Here is a 16,805-nt window from a genome sequence, read left to right as displayed (position 1 = left end):
GCTAGACGTGCTGGGAGTGGAGGTCCCCGGGCTTGGTGAGTAGTAGTAGCAATTTTTTCATCACTCACTACTCTGTTTTTTCTCCTGCTCTGTGTGACTGTGTTATATTGCAAATGTTTGCTTTAATTTTTTTACAAAGAGCAATAATGCTGCTGATTACATTGATAAGAGAGGTAAATTAATATTTCAAAATCTTCTGTGCATTTCAGGTGCACTGTTCTCCTTCTCTGTGGCACTGCTTATTTGTTTTCTATTTTGTGTTCATTTAATTGGGCTGAGTAATGTATGAGTGTATTTTACCGAACTGCGTAATGCTAGACACAAAGGGGCCGATTTACAAGCCCCTTGTTCCACGTTTACGCTGCCTTACCTGACGCACAGCGACGTAAACGTGGCGCATCCCTGCGAGTCATGTACAACGTGATCCATCTAAGGAGATGCGCCACGTTAAGGCCTGGGCCTGCGCCACAATGGGTGCGTTCCCACGCAAGGGTGGGGGAGGGGGTGGCGGTCAGGCAGCTGTGTGCCTCGCAAAAGTGCCTGCGTGAAATCTACAAGATTTAACGCAGGCACTTCCGCGACGCTGCTATGTCAATTCTTTATGCCTGCTTGCTTGAAGCAGGCGTAAGGACTGATGCGGTATGTTGAGTATTGGGCAGCCCTGAGCATTGCTATAGTTGCATCGCGCCCGCGACGCGACTCTAGAGATGCGCCCCTCTTTCGTCACGAGATGCGTCACGCATCTGCCTACCCTTGCGCCAGGGTTTGCCGCATTGTAATAGCGGCGCATCTGCCGTGACGCAAGGTTAGTTTTGCGTTACGCATTTGTTCTGGTGCACATCTGGAGGTGTCCAGCTCAGAACTCGTAAGTATGCCCCTAAGTGTCAGATTAGCAATTACCTGCGCATCCCTGCAAAGTGTGCGGCACGCCAGCACCGCCCATGGTGCGCCGTATTTACAATGCGGCACACCATGGTCCCAAAACGTCACCGAAGCGTTATGCATCGGTGCCGTAAAGGCGGCTCTTTGATGGAGTTGCGTTGCAACGATGGCGCAGCTCCAGCAATGCTGCGTCAAGCCGTAAGTCTGCTTCATGCAGGCGCAGGGTTTCAGTGACGCATCATTGTCCTAAATGACTGATTGAAATTTTATATATTCCCCATAGCCACTTTTAGCATGCGTTCCTGCGCAGGAACGCCCTCCCTTGCGCTGGAACGCTCCCTAATGGCGCAGGGCTTTAGAATGGGATGCATCTCCCATATGCGTCACGTTGTTAATATACGCCACACCATGGCGCCTCTCTTGTTGTGGCGCTGCGTCACAAAATTGACGCAAGAATGGAGCAAAAGAGCTGCAAGGGGCTTGTAAATCTGCCCCTAGAGTAGAGGCTCAGGTGCAGTCCTTCCTTTGTAGCCCTCATTTTGGATGAAATAGTTGGTTCTTGTTCTTTCTAAATGTTTGATTTGGTTGACAAGGACATCGGCAAGCAGCAATCATCAATGTTTTCTGTTCATTCTTTCATGTTGTACGTCAGGTCCGCCCAGGGGCAAGCGGACCGAAAAATCGGATGCAGTGGCTCCAAAGGAGGAGGATGCAGGCCAGGGCGGCGAGTGCTCCTTTGCTGGCCCCAGTAAGTTTTCATTTAAATATAGAGGACCTATTGTTGTCCAAGCGTTCCTAATTTAATTGTTTCGAAATAGTGTTTAGATAGGAGCAAAATCAATAATCCTACTGTTGCAGGGACAATTCTCCACAAACCGAACTATGGACACCAAAGACCAGAGTAATAATATTTCAGAGTGGCGTGTTTGGCACACTGTATAAACCTGGTAGTGTCAGCGGCACGGACTCCTCCTTGCAAAAATCGCAAAACTTTTCGCTCAGTCACTCTAGTCTGGAGGACCAAAAACCACAGAGTCTATTCAAGTTTAAAAGCTTTATTAAAAGTTTAAGTAAACACATATATTAAAATAAAGTTAGTTGGAAATGGAAAAGTGCTTGGTGCTGAGTTGATGAGTAATGGAACACATTTCTTGTGGTCGAGCCGAGCTTTCACCTGGTTTGAAGTTGATGTTGCTCTTGTCCTTAGAAGTCCAGTTTCTGTCTGTTCAGAGAAAAATGGTGTGTGTTAAAATTAAGCAAGCATTCAACAATTGTGACAAAAAAGTGAAGCAAGACAACAGCCTTCCCTGGAAGGAGGGACATTTTTACTTTAGACTAGAGTAGACAGTCAAATAATTTTTCTGTTGTTTTCAAATTTTTTCATTCATAGACCAAATACTAGTGAGTGGTGTAATCTAACATTCTTAAATCTACTTTGTAGGTGGAACATCTGGTGGCGGGGCCAGCTCGGATGTGGTGGTGATCATTGACTCTGAGTCCGAGGATCAATCTGGGGAGGAGGCGGCGCTAGAGGAGTCGGACCAAGAAGTACAGACTGTGAGGAAGGAGACAGTGGCGGTGGCGAGTACAGGTAAGCTGGATCATGGTACTATCTGACTCTTAGATAGGATATGATGTGTATCCAGTGGTGGCCCAGTGACAAATTACAATATGGTAATTACAGCAGGCTGGGACCGACAGACAGATAGAGGCAGAGACAGAGAGAGAGGAAGACAGAAGGAGAGAGAGAGAGGGAGGGAGCCAGAGGGAGGGTGAGGGAGGGAGACAGAGAGAGAGAGACAGCGAGGTAGAGGGAGACACAGGGAGACATAAAGAGGGAGACAGAGAGAGAGAGAGAGAGGGAAACAGACATATCGCCTGGGCTTCTGCCAGATCTCTTTCATATGAAAGAGCATCAAACCAAGGATACAAGTGAGTTGTGGGAAGGGAAATTGTGATTCAAGCGCCCCCCCTTGCCCCTCCCTGCGGACGCCCATGATACTGGCCTGAATAGTTTTGTACTGCGCTGGCTAGTTGCTAGTTGTACTGTGACACAACTTCCTGCTGAATTATTTTGTGTTAATCATATTCTTAAAGAGCATTGGTTACATATTATGTCTTTCTTTCTTCATATAGTTGGCAATACTAAAACCTCAAAACCGACGAGGAGTATGCTGGCTGTACTGGCCCGGCAACGGAGGCTGGAAGCAACTGTTGCCGAATATCGGCGGCTGGTGGAACTGGAGGGGGACGACACGCACTCCAGTGCATCAAATCTAACATCTACATCCTCCTCCGTGACCCCATGTTCTGCCGGTAAGCGCAGTGCTCCAGCGAACCGGAGCCGTGCTGGAAGACGCCACCGCCGAGCAGCAAAGGCTGCACCTCACAGTACTGTTAAGGCTCGCTTGCGCCGTGCACTCCGCAGAGTGTCCGACCTAGAGGCGGAGGTCCAGAAATGGAACGAGTATCAGAATGTGGTGGAGGGCCTCCGCTTAGATCACGCCACCCTCCAGGAGAAGTATGATGCCCTGGCCCTAAGGCATGATGCCCTGGAGGCCAAACTCAACACCTTGCATCCCTAGAGTGTCCCTTGCCTCTTTCTTAGAGACTTTTGGGGGGGTGGGAATTGGGAGTTGGGTTTTTTGGGGACTTTTGAAGGACTATTTATTTGTTGGGGTTAGGGAGGGTCTTGCGGGAGATTATTTTGTTAGGGATATAAATATACTTTTTCAAACTTTATCTGAGCATACCTGTTTTTTTACTACTTTTGAGCTTGGTGGGTGGTGGTTTTGCAGTAAGTTCATTTAACGGAACACTGTCATCTTGTTGGTTCACGTGCAATAGGCCAAATGTTTTCCAAAGTAAATGCCTGTCACAGAGTTTGTTAATTCAAGAGCCCTAGGACTTTACTACTAGTACCACTGTCACTCTCTCCCCTCTCCGAACACTCCATTATACTACCTCCCATCCAAACGCTTATCTTACCTGTAATTTGTGTTTGAGGGCTGGCTCCACCTGGAATTCACAGAGTCCTAAAGCGTTCTGCAGCAGGGCCACAACTGGAGTTTCCCGGCGTGGATTTTCTGCAAAACAAAAGCAATCAACATTAGAAATGTGGCAGCGGTGCTCACACACCACAAAAACCTAGAAGCCCCACAGACAGCACCCCTAAGACAGGCAAGCGAGCAATAATAACGCCTAAACGTTCACGTGCAATAGGCCAAATGTTTTCCAAAGTAAATGCCTGTCACAGAGTTTGTTACTTCAAGAGCCCTAGGACTTTACTACTAGTACCACTGTCACTCTCTCGCCTCTCCGAACACTCCATTATACTACCTCCCATCCAAACGCTTATCTTACCTGTAATTTGTGTTTGAGGGCTGGCTCCACCTGGAATTCACAGAGTCCTAAAGCGTTCTGCAGCAGGGCCACAACTGGAGTTTCCCGCCGTGGATTTTCTGCAAAACAAAAGCAATCAACATTAGAAATGTGGCAGCGGTGCTCACACACCACAAAAACCTAGAAGCCCCACAGACAGCACCCCTAAGACAGGCAAGCGAGCAATAATAACGCCTAAACGTTCACGTGCAATAGGCCAAATGTTTTCCAAAGTAAATGCCAGTCACAGAGTTTGTTAATTCAAGAGCCCTAGGACTTTACTACTAGTACCACTGTCACTCTCTCGCCTCTCCGAACACTCCATTATACTACCTCCCATCCAAACGCTTATCTTACCTGTAATTTGTGTTTGAGGGCTGGCTCCACCTGGAATTCACAGAGTCCTAAAGCGTTCTGCAGCAGGGCCACAACTGGAGTTTCCCGGCGTGGATTTTCTGCAAAACAAAAGCAATCAACATTAGAAATGTGGCAGCGGTGCTCACACACCACAAAAACCTAGAAGCCCCACAGACAGCACCCCTAAGACAGGCAAGCGAGCAATAATAACGCCTAAACGTTCACGTGCAATAGGCCAAATGTTTTCCAAAGTAAATGCCTGTCACAGAGTTTGTTAATTCAAGAGCCCTAGGACTTTACTACTAGTACCACTGTCACTCTCTCGCCTCTCCGAACACTCCATTATACTACCTCCCATCCAAACGCTTATCTTACCTGTAATTTGTGTTTGAGGGCTGGCTCCACCTGGAATTCACAGAGTCCTAAAGCGTTCTGCAGCAGGGCCACAACTGGAGTTTCCCGGCGTGGATTTTCTGCAAAACAAAAGCAATCAACATTAGAAATGTGGCAGCGGTGCTCACACACCACAAAAACCTAGAATCCCCACAGACAGCACCCCTAAGACAGGCAAGCGAGCAATAATAACGCCTAAACGTTCACGTGCAATAGGCCAAATGTTTTCCAAAGTAAATGCCTGTCACAGAGTTTGTTAATTCAAGAGCCCTAGGACTTTACTACTAGTACCACTGTCACTCTCTCGCCTCTCCGAACACTCCATTATACTACCTCCCATCCAAACGCTTATCTTTTCTGTAATTTGTGTTTGAGGGCTGGCTCCACCTGGAATTCACAGAGTCCTAAAGCGTTCTGCAGCAGGGCCACAACTGGCCAATTTCATCCCTTAATAGACCTTGCCAGCAATGGCCCAGCCAAGACCCGTAAACCCAAGCGCAAACAAGTTTGACAGTTGACACCCCCAAACAGCCAAAAATGCAAATCGGGGAAAAAAAGTCACACTTAGCAAAATGTATTTAAATGAGGACTCACTACTTCCAGTCCCTCTTTAGGGAACTCAACGTAAGTTTCTTCATTGTGCAGAATGAATCCAGGCATCAGCATTACGGGAAATGGATAGGATGAGTGGAGGAGGAGGATAGACGACCAGGACTGAGTTCTTGTCAACTAACTGTTGTGAACATGAGGAATGCTGCGGCATCAAAATCAAGACAGTTCTGCTGATGGGCTTGTTGTTGCTTGTGATGGGGTGATTACAGTTTTGTTGTGAATGTGATGAAGCACTTGCTAAACAAAGAAAGACAGACACACAGGAAAGAAAGTGAATAAGGAGGACTAAATTTACAGTTAATGAGTCATTGACTCATTTTCAGAACTCGCTGTCAGGGAAGCAGAACTCGTCCTCATACTCTGCTAATTCATCACTCGGTTGTACTTCTGGTAACTGAGGAGAACTTTCCTCAGGTAGGTCGGTGTCCTCTTCTTCCTGCGTGCATTCTCGTACTTTGTAATCTGGTGGTATGAAGTGCTGGTTCATCTTTATCACGGTGAGCCGCTCCACATTTGCGGGCAAGAGGCGGGACCTTTTGCAAGTCACAATGCCACCAGCAGAACTAAAAACACGTTCTGAAGACACGCTTGCGAGTGGGCAAGACAAGTAATTGATAGCCAGGTTGGTAAGCTCTCGCCATATTTTTCTTTTCCCATGCCAATACGCCAATGGGTCCTCAGTAATATTGACCGCTGTGGAGTCATCCAGATAGGCCTGCACCATTGAAATAATGTCCTCCCGCATTCCTGTACTTTGCACTTCTGTGTCCTTTCTGGGACAAGGAAACCCTAGCTCACTTAGCCAATCCGCTTCAGACATATCGCCTGGGCCTGGTGCAGAATCTGATACGGTTGCTGGTGTGGTTAACGGCTTAGTGGAAAAGTCACTCACTTCTGCCAGAGGCACAGATGCAGAAGTGCTTTTTTGGGACGCCTGATGGCCTGCTGATTCACTAGTAGTACTGTCTTCTCGTACAGTTTCCTTCCGCTCTCTTTCAAAATGAATGGCTGACTGAGCTAGCCAACCTTTGTACTCTGTAACATCTGATGTTTCAAAAGGAATTATTACTTTGCCAAACAATGGCTTTTTGTAACGTGGATCCAGAATAGTAGCACAAATGTAGTGCTGTTGTTTCTTGATATTTACAAGCCGTTTATTGCTAACTAGGCGTTGTAATAATCTCTGCGCCAACTCATATGCTTCATTCTTTCCAGCATCTTTTAATTGTGAAGACACCACCTTGACTTGGTGCTCGAGCTTCAGCAACAATGGGATAGCTTTGCTCAAAGAACAGTCCTCCCTGCTGACGTCACGCGTGAAGACCTCAAAAGGACGAAGCATGTCTGTCAGGCTTTTAACTAGCTGCCATTGCTCCCCCGCTAGCATCATTTCTGTCGTATCACCACCCAGGTTGTAGAAATACTCATTGAGTACTGGAAACAGCTCATGCAGACGCTCAAGCATGTAGAAGGTTGATTTCCAACGTGTTGCCACCTCCTGGATAAGTGCTTTCACTGGCATACTACGTTCATTTTGCTTGCGCCTCAGCTCCTTCCGGGCCTTAAACGAATGGTTAAAATGTGTGCATATTCTTCTGCAGATGGTCAGTATTTTGTCGACTGCAAGTTCTTTTTTCAAGAACTTTTGCACGACAAGGCCAAACACGGCACTCTGAAATAGAAACCGTCCTCCATGGCCCTAACTACATTGCTGCCATTATCAGTAGAAATATAACCAACCTTGCATTTTCTTGGGGGCAGCCATTGCGAGACCTTTTTGTTAAAGTCATCCAAAATGTTGGCTGCAGTATGACTTTTCTCCATGCCAAACATGGCTAATGTTGCATGTTTACGAGCACCCTTAAAAATCTCGACCAAGTCACCACCTGCATTTATCTGTTTTGTAACCCCTGAAAAAGAGACCCAGTGTGCAGTGATGCACATGTAATCAAGGGCTTGGCAACTGGTCCACATGTCGGTTGTCAGGTGTATAGTGTGAACAGCACTCTTCTGCAAAGCAGCCCCAACCACCTCAAGCACCTCTTTATATAGTGCTGGAACAGCAACCCTGGCAAAATAGAACCGGCTAGGAACCTTCCATTTAGGGGCCAGTGTTGCCACGAGTTCAAGGAAACCCACACCTTCGACAAACGAAAAAGGGAGAAGGTCCACCGCTAGCATTTTAGCCAGCTTAGTGTTATACAGGCGTACAATTGGGTGGTTGCGTTGAAATTGCACATCTGAGGAGAACATGGCTGAAATGGTGTGCTGGACAAATTTACGGGATGATGCTGATGCCTTCTTCGACCCACTTCTGATCAGTGTTGACATTTTCCGCATTGGTGTGTCTCCCAGACTCTCAGTGTGCCTCCTATGTGTTCCGGAGGGTGTGGTGCTGCCAGGGGTAGCTTCTTCTACCTCCCCGTCATCTTCAGATGAAACACCTAGTATGGGTATATTTTGGCCACTTGCCCTTTGGGATTGCTTTCCCTTGATGTTTGCTAGGTGCGCAAACCATTCGACAGCGTGCCTTCTTTCAAGATGACCTATCTGGCCTCCGGTTCCATAGTTGGTACCAGTCTTACCACGGCTAACGCTAGTCTTACAAATGCAACAAACGGCTATGTTATCATACTTTGCATGGACACTAAAAAAGTTCCAAACTGGGGACTTGAAACCTCTGGTTTTGGCGCACGAGATGATACTGCCAATGCCAGATGAAGCAGTGGTGGATGAGCCTTGCAGACATCTACTGGGTTGTGCAATTATTTCAGCAACCCTACTTGAGGGAGTCAAGCTGGATGGAGTCCCCCTCTGGGGAGAAAATATGGGAGCTGTAGTTTTTGTTGAACTTGTTGTACTACTTGACTGCATTGGTGGTGCTACCAGTGGCACGTCGCCAGGGTCACGCTCAGCCTGACGTCGGGATAGGGTATAAATGTCTGTCTGCTGCATGGCCGGTGTGGCTGGAATGACGTGTGTGATGACTAGGTCATTGCTGTCATCCTGTTCATCAACATCAGAATGAACCACTTCATCAAGTCTGACGTTCGGATCCATAAGTATGAGCTTTCCGGGGCCCTTCCTTTTAACATTTGATACCTTTCGCAGCTCATGGTGTGCCTCCCTCTCAGACGTCGGAGATGGGTGCCAATCTAGATCCAGATCATCATCTGATGGAGCGGGGCTTGAAGAGGAACTTCTACACACACTCCTTGATCTTTTCTTTGGTGGGGAGCTGGGAAAAAATGAATCATCAGGAGGAGTGCCTTCGTCTTCCTGACATGATACCCCGGCTCCAAAGTCAATTTCCTCCTGTGCCCCTACTTCTGGAAGAACAACCATTGTGGGCACTTGCACCGCTCCATGCGCCGCTACATGGGCCTCTTCACTGATCGCTACTTGCAACTCTCCATGGACCTCTCCTTCTCGGCCTTCTCCTTCTCGGCCAGCTCCTTCTCGGCCAGCTCCTTCTCGGACAGCTCCTTCTAAGACAGCTCCTTCTGGGACAGCTCCTTCTCGGACAGCTCCTTCTCGGACAGCTCCTTGCGCATGTACTTGTGCTTGTACTAGTAACCCATACAGTTGTTGTTGCGGCTTTGGTTGTTGAATAGTACTTGTGAGATGAGTTACAACCTGTGTTGATGGTGTGCTGCTACTTTCTTGCGATGAGCCAACATCACTGGTCGTTGGTGATGTAACCACTAAACAGGCTACCTGTCCAGCACTCATGGTGGGCCTTTGTTTTCCCCACAAAAATTTAGTGGTGGTGCCACCAGTCTCCTTGGTAAGTGGTGCCACTTGCTTCTTCTTCTCCTTAGTAGAGACATCTTTCTTGCTAGAGGACCTACGGGCACCTCTTTTTGGAGCCATCTTCTTCAGATGTCGGAACAACAGGCCGCAGCAGGACTTCTTCCTGGCACTGATGCTCAACGATGATGCAGATTTATTGACTTTATGCACCTACAAGCAAACGAAGACAGAGGAACATCAGTAAATATATGTTGCATATGTAGCACTTCAATAAATAGTTTGCAAGTAGGCATTTATGAATACACTCGTGCACACCACACAATATGGAAATTTCAAAATTAAGAATTGCTAAATTTTTGGGAAACAGGAATTTAACATTGATCCAAGAGAGCACACACAGAGAGGGTTATAGTTTCATGTACCACTGACTCCCCCTGGGCACAATGGGTGAAAGCAAGGCAAAATGGGTGCAGGCCTATGGCACAAAGCTCACTGCCTGCCTTCAAAATGGCCGCTTGACCCCCATCCACATGGCCAGGACCATGCCTCAAAATGGCCACCACCAACATAGCCAGCCCCCAACCCCTACTCCAAAAAGTCAAAAAACACAACACAAATCAAATCACCACAATCCAATGCCATCCATGAAGTTTCAGAAGGCTTATGCTGCCTGCTGGTGGTTTTCTGGTGCAAAATTGCAATTTTTACAATTTCGCGAATGCGAGATTGTTGCTTCACGGCGCGAACGTGCCGAAAAACCAGCAAAATCCGCAAACAGACCGATTCTGGGCCCCCTGGCCATAATGGATGAAATCAGAGCACACTGGGTGCAGGCCTATGGCACAAAGCACACAAACTGGCTTAAAAATGGCCCATAGACCCCCACCCACACGGGACCAGGCAATAAAATGGCCCCCACCCACATAACAAGCCCCCAACACCACCCCAAAAAGTCGTAAAACACACAAAAATCACCACAATCCAATGCCATCCATGCCCTGGCCAGAATCATGTTAAAAATAAATTTCAACAAAACAGTTGTATCATGCATGCACCCATAACTAAGCCTGGTGGTTTTCAATTCATGTGCAGAATTGTAATTTTTACAATTTCGCGAGTGCGAGATTGTTGCTGCGCGGGACGCGAGCAGTGCGAACACAAGCAAAAAAATCCTCAGCTCGCGAACTTGCAGATTTTCCCCCAAAAAAAGTCGAAAAAGAAGCAACACACACAAAAATCACCACAAACAAACATCAACTTACTTCCTTGTGAAATAAAATTTCGAATCCAAAAGTAATCCAAAAGGCCTCAAATCCAAATATCCAGCAGCATCCACAAAAAGTAATCCTTCCCAGTCAGGATCGAAATCAAAGTGGCCAGGAAATGGACTAAGCAATGGGAGGAGCTTGCTGGACAGGAACAGGAAGTTGGAGACTGGGGCACTTCCTTCACCCCACCCCTATGGGAGGAGCTTGCTGGACAGGAACAGGAAGTTGGAGACTGGGCCACTTCCTTCACCCCTCCCCAATTGTAATTTTTGTACTTTCGCGAGTGCGAGATTGTTGCTGCCCGCGCCGCGGACCGCGAGCAGTGCGAACACAAGCAAAAAATCCGCTTCGCACGGATTTGCGTATTTTCGCCACATCCGCGAGAGTTCGCGGATTGCGGATTTGCCGAAAATCCGAAAAATCCGCGAGCGGAACGGATTTTGCGCCCATGCTTAGTATTTATGTACACCATACCTGTGTGGATCTAATTCCGTGGTTGGTACTTCCCCTGGGAACTAATCATTGTGTTATATAATTGAGATGACTAAAGTAGGCATTATCACTTAGAATGTCCATGGCATGGGCACAGTGTGCAAGTGACATGCAGTTCAGCCATACATCAGAGGGCAGGGTGCGCAGATAGCTCTGCTGCAGGAAATACATGTAGCTGGGTGGGGGACGAGATCAAACTACAAAAGCTGTGGCGGGGTCAATGCTTCAACACAACATATTCCGACTTCGCAAGAGGCGTGCTGATTTGGGTTTGGTCTGTGGTTCCCTTCTGATGCACTTGGTCCAATATAGATCTAGAGGGTCGCTATGTGTTGGTGGAAGAGCTTCTGGATGGCAGGGCTGTGTTGTTGGGAAGCATATATGGCGCTAACATAGGGCAACCAGCCTTTTTGGCAAATTTGTCAGTGCTTCTTACCAAGTGGGCTCATATCCCGTGGATATTCAGTGGCGTACTTGACTCTCAACTGGACCCCTCGCAACCGCCATTACCGGCCTCTCCGGTGGTAACAGCTGTGGCCCACTCCACCCACTGGCTCTAACATTGGTCCTTGTTAGATTGTCGGAGGTTGGTGCATCTGGATTCCAGGGAATATCTCTATTATACTGCACCCCATGATCTGCATGTTCGGCTGGACTGCATACTGTGTGATCCAGCCACCAGATTACTAGCAACATAGGCAGCGTATTTAGGGAAGAACATCTTGGATCACAATCTCCCACAGCTACAGCTGCAGCTGGAATGGGGAGTGCCAGGGCCTCCAATCTGTTCCTGGCACTTGCAACCCTCCATGTTGGAGGACCCAGTGTTTCATGATGCCACTTCAGAGACATTGAACCAGTCCTTGACAGATAATTGCGGAACCTCCCCTTTTAAATTGATTGATTGGGAAGCAGCAAAGGTGGTGCTTCATGGGCATTTCATAAATGCAGTGGTGGGGGTGAGGGCGACCCTTCAAAAGGATCTGATGCGATTTGAGGATTCTCTGGGTGGCCTAGAGGCTGCATCCCACGCTGACTGAGAGAAAATTTGAGTGCCTACTGAATCCTTAGAACTCTATACCCAACTTATCGAGCAACTGCGTTGCATTGATTTCCATGCATATCAAGTAAAAATGCACTCGGAAGGGAATAGGTTTGGCTGATTATTGGCTTGGCTCCTGGCAGTGCCAACCATGTTACACTGATTATGATGATCAGTGCTCCAGAGGGTCCGGTGGTAATGCATCAGATGGGTATACATAATGTTTTCACTGCACATTACCAAGCTCTGAATTTTACCCTCTCCCTCACGAATCGATGGGAAACTATAGATGACTTCCTCGCTGCTGTGACTCTCCCTACAATCGATCCCATGGATAAAAACTATCCTTAATATCTGTTGGCTACACCGCATGTTTGAGTTTTCCTGGGTCCAGTCACCTTATGAAGCTTGCTTGGTGCTGGATCTGGAGAAGGTTTTTGATATGGTGGACTGTGAGAATCTATTCTCGGCCGTGACTGCTTTTAGCATCATAGGTCGGCTGCTACATCTCATCTGACTCCTATACACTGAGGCTTCCGCCCAAGTTTAAATTGTCCAGCGCATATCTCACTATTTTTCTGTGAGTAGGGCGATGTGGCAGGGCTGCCAACTCTCCCCACTCCTGTTAGCCCTGGCAATGGAGCCCCCAGCCCAGCGACTTCGACAACAGGGACAAGCTTGGGTTATTCCACTACATCGAGAGACATATATTGTCTCGTTATACACAGATGCCGTCTTAATGTATATACAGGGCATATGGGAGGGCATTATAGGAATGCAGATAGGCATCAGGCCTAGAGGTGAATTGGGCTAAATCCTGGCTGTTCCCTTTGTATCCGGACTGCGTCCAGTCGCTCTATGAGGTTGATGCTTGTCAGGTCCAATTGGAACCTCGCTCATTCCGGTATCTCGGAATAAACATGTACCTTGAGCCACGAGATTTAATTAATGGCAACCTTACTAAGGCGATAGCCTTGCTACGACGTCAGATGACTTTCTGGGGCATGTTACCCTTGACTGTGAAAGGCCGCGTCTCACTGGCAAAATTAGTGGAATTGCCAAGACTCATATTTCTTCTAAATCTTCCGGTAGACATCTCTAAATTCACCTTCCTGGCATTGCAATATGCAATCGCGCAATAAACAGTCCATGCTGATGGTTAAGCGTAAAAGGCCATTTATCAGGACCAGATTGCACAACATATCAATAAACAATAACATCAAATAACCAATTACAAACCCCCAACATCAAACTCTTCATCCATTCACTCCCTTCACCCACTCTGAACTCACCTCTCATTCCATTCCATACCCCGTTCCGTACTTCATCCATTTCTTCACTTCTCTTCTAGCATCCTCCCTTGTATCACCAGGCATTACATTCATGCCTCCATCCTCCATCATTCACTTTCCCCCCCAGAAGGATGGGTGGGACCGCCAGAGCCTCCCGCACCCCTCCCAAGTACCGCCACCCCTGCAACCTGTCCTAAACTGGTAACGCTCTGCCTATCCAGCTCCCGAACCCTAGTAGACTATAGGGTGGGCGGGTGGCCTTTCTAAACTGAACCCTCTCGACAGTGCCAGAATGCAGGAAGAGGAAGTCACCTTCCTCCCCTGCATTCTTATACCCACCCCCCCAAACCCCACCACTTAACCCCAGCCTGGCCCGCCTGCGCGAAAGACCCCAGGGAAAGACTAGTATGTGACTCTGCTTCCCCCGGGGCCCACCATTGGCCACAGAGCAGGGAGGATTGGAAGCCCCTAACTTTGAGCTTTATTGGTGGCACAGCTGCAAAGGCCCACATCCTGGCTGGCAGATCACCTTATGGAGGAGATGGGTCTTCCTGACAATAACCAGGCGGGCAGATTGTGCATCGTGCCTTTCTACCACATGCCGGGCTCCCACACAGTGCAAATAGTCTGTTATGCATTGCATTTCTCAGCTCCAATGCAGCTTCCGATTTATGCCACACACTCCCTGTTACTCTCCCGAGATCCCAGTACATTTACTTGAACACTTCATGCGCAAGTTGTGTAGGGAGGGTTTGAAAACCTGGGAGGCAGCAGGAGTGCGCACCCTAGGTGACTTATTTCATGATGGAGTCCTCTTGCCCTACGAGCAGCTTAGGGAGGAGTATGATCTTCCGGTGAGACACTGCCTAGCGTATGGTGGTCTCCTGGCGCTGCTGGAGCGACATTAGGTTATTACAGGCACCTTCACAATACCCCTTAATACATACACTGTATATTATGGGAGATGGTCGCAAGCTTGTTACGCGGTTTGTCCGCGCACTCGCACAGAGCACACACAATCTATTGAAAACATCCCGGAATTGTGGGAGGCGGGTGTGGGCAGAGAGTTCACACAGAAGGAGTGGTAGAAAATGTTACAAGACTCTAAGAAAGTGTTGTGGAATGCGAAGTTCCAATATATTCAGCATAATATACTCCACAAGGTCTATCTCACTCCCGCTAACTAACTTGCATCGCATATTTGTTTTCTCCTCGATGCGCCCCAGATGGACACAATTGGGAGCGGACCTCCTGCACATATTCTGGACTTGCCCAACAGGGGCATCTCTCTGGGGGGAGGTTTCTGAGGCACTGAGGGCATTAACTGGTTGTTCAGACTTATGCACACTAGAGGGAGCCCCCCTCTGCCTGTTTAAACATCCTAAGGGAGAAAATCGAGTGGCAAATTCATTGATTTAGCACTGCTCATTGCTCACCCACTTATTTCAGGATTGGAAGGCACCAACATTGCCAGAAATGTGTAGGACAGCTCTCAAGTGGGGGTGCGCAGAAGTGTTGGCGCTCAGACGGGAAGAGCTTTGGGGACTGCTTAAATACCCTGTCACAGCGGACTGGGAAACGCTGCTGACTGATTTACACACTTATGACGAAGGCCTAGCTGCCTAGTGTTTCACAGCTTGCTATCCATTGAGTACTTTACCGGTCCTCAGGGCTTTAAGTGGGGAAAAAACTGGGGATGCTCTAAAAGAGGCATGGCAAATTACTTAAAGGGGTGTGGCCTATTCAAGTAGGGGCGTGGTCTAAATCAAGATAATTAGCATTGTGTGCTGAAGAAAATCATGAAGTCGCATCCAGCAAAGGATAATAAAATAGGCAAAAAGGTATATTTATTAAGTATAAGCCATAAAATACCAAACACTTTAAAAAACATGTAAAAATTATTTACATTACTTAGAAATCTATTGCAGGATTTCCCAAAACCCTTGAAGATATTCACTGTGTCTATTTTGCTGGGGTTTCTCACAAAAGTTTTCTTCAGCAGACCTTCTACCTTTTGCCAGCCAACTCTTTACATACAGCTTTGCGTCAAATGTTTCAAATGGAGAACCATTGAGTTTTACCCATAAGCATGAAGAAATAAATGGTCTCTACAAGAAGAGATGCCCTTGTTGGACAAGCAATTGAGTTCATTGCGCTGAAACCTCTCTCGCAATCCGCATTACTTGCTGGCTTGGTTTCCATGCAAACAACTAACTTTTTTAATGCTTCAGGAGTTTTCTTTCCATCAAAATCTTTGAAAAGTCTAAAAGCTTGGATAGTATCTCTTGCTGGCAGCTGAAACTCTGAACACAGTTTCTGGATATCTGTTTCACCATAAAGAATGCATTCATCACCAGAAGGCAAGTTGCCTGCAACTAGCACACTGAAGCTGGCTATAACTTCTTTCTCAGAATCCGGGGCACATCGTTTATTGATATTTACAGACAGACTTTGGTCAAACTGATTTTAATTAAAAGCAACAGAGTTACTTCCACCATGGAAAAGAGGAACATTCTTGAATTTGCCCTCGTCAACTGCTCTCTGAGCCGCAGAAGCAAACTCCCCTGGTGAGTCCTTCATTGCTCTAAATATATGTACTTGACTAACCAAAAGTCTGTGGGCATTAACAATTATAATGTCCCTCCTCTGTAAGGAGAGTGATAAGTCTTTGAGCTCTTGAGGGGCATCACACATTACCCCCAAATCTCTGATAAAAGAATAGGATGTTTTCTTCTTCAAGAGACCTTCATATTTACTCCAGTCTCTTATGGGTCTGCATGGGTCTTAAGAAACGTTCTCAAAATGTTTGCACAAGGCAGGAAAGCAGGTCCAAACAGCTTTCACAGATCTGTAACTGGATGTTACCCATCTAGTATCAAAAAGAAGGGAAATCCCGAGAGAAAGTGTCTCTCGTCAAAGGATTTCCCTTCCTGCTACAATAACGTGACGCCTTAAGCAGTGTGCGCATGCTCACCCGAAACACTAAACAAAAACAGGGACGTCTGGTCACCCTACCTTTGACCTTTGAGGCCCGAAAATAGAGCCCCCTAGTGACCCCTTTCGAGGCCCCCCCAAAAAAAACTGGGGGTGCTCAGAGCCCCACAAATCCCCCCCCCCTTAAAGCCCTGCCGGTCCTGCTCTGCTATAAGTTATGACCCTAGCTCCTTGCATTGAAATGCCCTGCTGAGGTGACATCGTGGCATATATATATTCGCAGTGCCCACGCTACATCCTCTTAGGTGTAAATTTGTAAGTATTAAATAGCCTAACAGGGCCCGTCTAAACCATGATCTGGGATTACCTGGGGACTCACTGATTTAGTATGGCATGGAT

The 16,805-nt window shown here is 47.3% G+C and overlaps 1 long non-coding RNA gene across 1 annotated transcript; it reads right to left on the bottom strand.

The window, feature by feature from the left end:
- Positions 1-1,979: 1,979 nt before the first annotated feature.
- On the bottom strand, positions 1,980-4,331 carry LOC144783046 (uncharacterized). Its single transcript, XR_013601375.1, has 3 exons — positions 4,246-4,331; positions 3,871-3,968; positions 1,980-2,104 (listed from the first exon to the last, which is right to left on the bottom strand). It is a non-coding gene; the product is annotated as an uncharacterized LOC144783046 (long non-coding RNA).
- Between the last annotated feature and the right edge of the window lie 12,474 nt (positions 4,332-16,805).

Source organism: Lissotriton helveticus, chromosome 9 (assembly GCF_964261635.1).
Source record: "Lissotriton helveticus chromosome 9, aLisHel1.1, whole genome shotgun sequence".
NCBI classification, from domain to species: domain Eukaryota; kingdom Metazoa; phylum Chordata; class Amphibia; order Caudata; family Salamandridae; genus Lissotriton; species Lissotriton helveticus.
This window is presented reverse-complemented; position numbering and strand designations above follow the sequence as displayed.